Source organism: Plecotus auritus, assembly GCF_963455305.1.
Source record: "Plecotus auritus genome assembly, chromosome: 1".
Lineage (NCBI taxonomy): Eukaryota > Metazoa > Chordata > Mammalia > Chiroptera > Vespertilionidae > Plecotus > Plecotus auritus.
Genome location: NC_137770.1, coordinates 56,816,635 through 56,822,634, shown reverse-complemented (window position 1 = coordinate 56,822,634; position 6,000 = coordinate 56,816,635).

Here is a 6,000-nt window from a genome sequence, read left to right as displayed (position 1 = left end):
ATGCAGGCACACAGCATTCTAGAGCTGAGAAACTCAGCCCAAAAAATTCAGGGTAGGTATCTCTCTCATTTGGAAGGAATGTGCCAATAATATAAGCCCACAGGATTGTTTTGCCAAGGGCCTTACTCAGCAAACACATTGAACTTCTGGGGATTATTTTGCAATATCTAGAATATCCTCCAAGTTTCCTCGAAGACTTTAGGTTTTTCTGCCCACTCCATGTCTGACGCCACTGTCTTCCAGCTTGACTATACATTATACATCCCACACTGATGTATTTTTTTTTAAGGCAGAAAATAACATTTTGTGGCTTTATATATAGCATTCATTTTTACTTAACAGCTACCTTCTTTAGATGTTCATTGAAAAGAGGTTCATTGCAAGTAACAGCTAGGTTGGGGAAGAGGGACTATGTGTCTAGAAATTTTTAGACCAAACTTCTAATACACATCCTATATAATAAAAGGCTAATATGCAAATAGACTGAATGGCAGAACAACCAGTCACTATGACACGCACTGACCACCAGGGGGCGTGTGTGGAACATGGCGGGCGTTGGTCGTGGTGGGATGGTGGAGCAGATGAGCAGGGGCACCAGACCAAGGTGGGGCGCCAGTCACTGTCATCAGGGTGAGCCTCTGGTAGGTACTGAAAATTCTTTGCTCCCGCGCATCGTGGTCCCGCCCAGAACTTGCTGGCCCCACTCACACCTGGTGGCTCCAGCGCCACTCACACCCACTGCCAGCACCGGCCCCGTTCCCCCGCACAGCCAGCACCGGAGCCGCCGCTTGCACCCGCTGCCAGTGCCTGGCGCCAGTCCCAATCACTTGGCACTTTCAGCAAGTGTGAGCAGCGGCTGCCAGCCCTGATCGCCCCTGAGGGCTTCTCCACCCTCCCCCTGCTCCTGAGGAGCGATCGGGGCAGCAGCTGCCACTCACCCCTGCTGATGGCACCAGCCCCAATCTCTCTGGGAGTAGCAGCAGTGGGAGTGGGGCTGCTGGCAGACAGGAGACTGGGGACCACGGTGGGAGGAGCCAGGCGAGGGTGCGAAGGATGGGCTGAGACCTGCCCCTGTGCCTACCGCAGCCTCACGGACCACAGTTCCTTTCAAGGTGCATGAATTCGTGAACTGGGCCCCTAGTTAAGAATAAAAACCAACTGTGTTCCAGTCCAAGAAGAAAAATAAATTACAAGCATGTCAGAATAGGAAAAATAAAATAAAATGTTAAAATGAAGAAAAGGTGAAGTCAGGGGAATGGGAGGAAAATAGCAGAATAGTTCAATCCCAACTTCTTAAAGATCTTTGAGGGGTGTGTGTGTTTTCTTTGAGTTGTTTTTACTTCTCTACCTAGCAAACTGAAGCCCTGCGTTTTATGCTTGACTTCCATAGGGCCTCTCCACTACTTCCTTTGTGGAAAGAAGGGCTGATTGGGCAACATGTTCATTTTTTATTGTTTCACTACTTGCAAAATGTTCTTGGGCAAACTCAGCCTGGTGGGTTAGTGACCAGGTTGGCGTGTTTCAAGCCATCCCTTTGGAGACTGGGGGGTGTTATTGCCCTGCGTGTAGCAATCTTGTTTCAAACTTGAGGTTTCCAGTGGGCATGGTCGCGATGTGATTATGTTGACTTGGTTGAGAAGGGAACTCAGTGTGCGGGGCTGTTGTCAGTGCCAAGGCATCCTGCAGTCCAGGGTCAAAGGTCTAAGGAGCAGGAGAAACCACAGGCCTGGAGAGAGACAGGACCAATGTCAAGGCCTCACGTGTGCCCTGCCTGCCCCCAGTCATTTTGATATGGAAAAGCCAATGGATTACTAGAGAGGTTAAAATTTTTACATGTCAAAAAAGTGAGGTTAATTTTCAAGAGAGATAGCAAAGACTAGTAGGAATAAGAGGACGAGCTCTCTTGCTTGCTAACTCTGTGGCCTTGGGCAAGCCACTTAATCTCTTTGGGTTTTAATTTTACAAATGAAAGATTTAGACAGGGGTCTTCATACTTTTTAAACAGGGGGCCAGTTCACTGTCCCTCAGACCGCTGGAGGGCCGGACTATAGTTTAAAAAAAAAAACTATGAACAAATTCCTATGCGCACTGCGGGCCCGGGACGAGTCGGCTGCTAAGCAGGACAGTCAGCGGCACCCGGCGGGCTGGATAAATGTCCTCGGCGGGCCGCATGTGGCCCACGGGCCGTAGTTTGAGGACGCCTGATTTAGAAGATAGCCTTAGCCGGTTTGGCTTAGTGGACTGAAGGGTCCTGGGTTTGATTCCAAACAAGAGCACATGCCTGGGTTGTGGGCTCGATCCTCAGTAGGGGGCGTGCAGGAGGCAGCTGATCAATGATTCTCTCTCATCATTGATATTTCTATCTCTCTCTCTCCATCTCTCTTCCTCTCCCTTTCTCTCTGAAATCCATAAAAATATATTAAAAAAAATTAGAAGATAAAAATCCAAGGATCCTTCCAGATCTTAAGCTTTATAGCCAGGCATTTTCCCCTAACTTTTTATTTTGGAAAAATTTAAGTCTATAGAAAAGATAAAAGAATTGAATTAACACCCAAATTCACCACTTGTTAACATTTTGCCACCACATTTGCTATATCTTTCTGTCTCTGTTAGTATCTATCTACCTACCTATCCATCTACAGAGAAAATGCAGAAGGAAAACTTATATTATTATTACTGCTGTTGTTGTTAAATTATTTAAATTAAGTGGCAGATATTTGTTACATTCTATCACTAAATATTTCACTATGCATCTAAGAATAAGGACTTTTTTTACATAGCCACAATATCATAATCACATAAAAGAAAATGATGATAATTCCATATAATCGAATATCCAGTTCATATTCACATTTCTACAATTATACCAAATTCTTGCACTCTTAAAGTTTTTAGCCTTTAAAGTTTTAAAGTACTGAGTAGTGCTCATCTTTCTGTGTTTTCTTTTTCTTTTCCTTTTTAATTTGCATTGGCTTTTAGCAGAGTCCAGGTATTTTGTAGAACATTCTAGATAAGGCTGTTTCCTCGTGGTGAAATGTATCATGTTCCTATGTTTCCTGGACACTGAAAGCTAGGTTTGGCAATTTGACCCGATTCAGGTTAAACATCTTTGGCAAGAATGCTTCATAGGCAATGCTGTGTCTTTCCTGTTGCATTACACCTGGAGCCGCATCGTATCTGACTGTCCCAGTATTTGTGATGATGAATTTCAGATGTGGAAGGTGGTGATGGCCAGATCTCTCCAGAGTGAAGGTACATGTTCTCCTCCTTTGTCCTTAGTAATCTGTGGAGTAATTTGACACTATAGAATAAACTCTTCCCCAAAACTTCTCCCCCAATGATAGTAACCGTTGAAGATCCCTACCATGTTGGGGTTACAGGTATTATCTAACCCTATGCTTCTATATTTACTAGCTAGCCTTCTTCTGTGAAAATGAGCTTTCTTTTTATTCTCTTTCTTATCTATTTGAGACAGGCCAGTAAGCAAGGACAAGCGAAATAGAGAAACTGAGATAGATAGTTAAGCAGCAGTGTGCAGCCATCTAGGAAATCTAGATGCCAAGCAGCTTGCATTCATCCAGGAAATCCTATCTTCCCTAAACCAGGGACACTTGAGAGTAAATGGTTTGCACTTCTCCTCCCCAACCAAAGGGTAAATAGCTTAAATCACCCTACTCAGGGAGACAGCAGAAATCCAGTTAGTGCCATTTGTGCCAACCACACCCAAGGACAGATGAAGTTAAGGGAATAAATCTCATTTGGGTACATCAGCATAAAGCTGATGAACATTCTCCTCCCCGAAGACCTCCCCTAACTCCAAGCCTTTAGAACCCTTAAAATGAAGGTTCCGGGGCGAGTGCTCCCTCACAGGAGCATACAGGTGCCTCCTCTCCCCCCCCCCCAACTTCTTCCCCCACAGGCATGCATCTCCTAACCTCTAAGGAACCTCAGGAGACGTGTAACCAGGGCAGCAATGGGCAGTGACAGTTCATCCCAAGCTAATCCCCTGAACCTGTTCCCAAGGCCCCCTTTTCAGCAACTTTTTAAAAATATATATATATGTTTTTATTGATTTTAGAAAGAGAGGAAGGGAGAGGGAGAGAGATAGAAACGTTGATGTATCAGCATTGATCAGCTGCTTCCTGCACGCCCCCTGCTGGGGATTCAGCCAGAAACCCGGGCATGCGCCCTGACCTGGAATCGAACCTGGACCTCTTGATATCTTTTTTAAAAAAATAAATCTTTATTGTTCAGATTATTACAATTGTTCCTCTTTTTTTCCCCCCATACTTCCCACCCCACCCTCTGCCCTTACCGCCCCCCCACCACTGTCCTCATCCATAGGTGTACGATTTTTTTCCAGTCTCTTCCCACACCCCCCCCGCCACCTCTTTCCCCCGGAGAATTGTCAGTCCACTCCCTTTCTATGCCCCTGATTCTATTATATTCACCAGTTTATTCTGTTCATCAGATTTTTTATTCACTTGATTTTTAGATTCATTTGTTGATAGATAGGTATTTGTTGTTCATAATTTTTATCATATCTTGATACATGGGTCGATGCTCAACCACTGAGCCCCATCAGCCAAGCTTCACTGACTTCTTAGTGAGCCAAAGCAGACCAGCCTAGGCCCATTTCCCCGGCCCTTCCTTGTTTCACTGTCCGCAGCTTTAATAAACTTCCTCTAAACTTCACCTGGATTCTTGTTGTGAAATTTTCCTACATGAAGTCAAGAATCTACACACTACAGGCCGGCCTCAGACAGACCCCCTCAGGGCCAGGTCCCCTTTCCGGTAACATTATCACTTGCTTTATTCTTTTTGATGCCCAAATGGTCCCAAATTTGGCTAGAAAGAGTCCCTTTAAGATGGACCCTGGGTCCTTTTTGTAAGAAAGCATTGGTTTTAGAGTTTTTCCTTGCTGTCTAGCAAGGGAATAAAATATTTCTGATTTGCTTTATATTTTTCTTTTCTAGGCCTGGATTCAGCCATTCTCCAAGGAATCTTGTTTCCTTTTTAAAAAAAAAAAAAATTATTATTTATTTAAGAGAGGAAGGGAGAGGGAGAGAGAAACATCAGTGATGAATCACTGACTGGCTGCCTCCTGCACGCCCCCTGCTGGGGATCAAGCCCGCGCCATGTGCCCTGACTGGGAATCGAACTGTGACCTTCTGGTTCATAGTTCAACGCTCCACCACTGAGCCACGCCAGCCAGGCCCTTGTTGTTGTTTTTTTTAATGGAAAATAATATTCACATCATGATCTGAGCAATAAGTGTACTCATTCCCCTAAGTGTCATTATGTTTAAGTCCTTTCAAGTGGGCAAAGCTAGGAAATATATATACTTAAGACTCCATATATTCGAATTTAATAGAAAATGTTTATTTAAACTTCTTTTATTTTCTACTTTTATTTCTTTTCCCTTATAATGAAGTCTTAATTTCTAATAATATTATTATACCTACTTATTTGCTTTGTCTGACAATATTATATACCATTTCAAAATTATAATGCTATCATTGCAAATAACCAATAAACATAAAAAAGCTTTATATGCCATTGAAATTCTTTTTGCTCTTAGAATATATCCCACTAAGGGATGGTCAGCCAGAGTCCTGATATCAAAATTTACTTGAATCAATTCTTTTCTCTATGTGGTTACTTTATTCATACAATATAACTAGATTCATTTGTTTTATTACTATATTTCAATTTTGGAGCTTGCTTCTTTCCATCCCTTTGAAGTTAATTTAATTTCCCAGGTGTATAAGACATTCACATGTTCTCATATCCATTCCCAACATCCCAACCTCTTCCCCTTCCTTATAGGTTTTATTAATTTCTGGCTTATCCTCACTGTGTTTCTTTTTGCTACACACACACACACACACACACACACATTTTCTGGGCAAAATATAGCCTGCTAAACACATTTTTGTACCTTGCTTCTTTCACTTAACAATATACTCTGAAAGTTACTCTAAATCCATTCATAAAGGT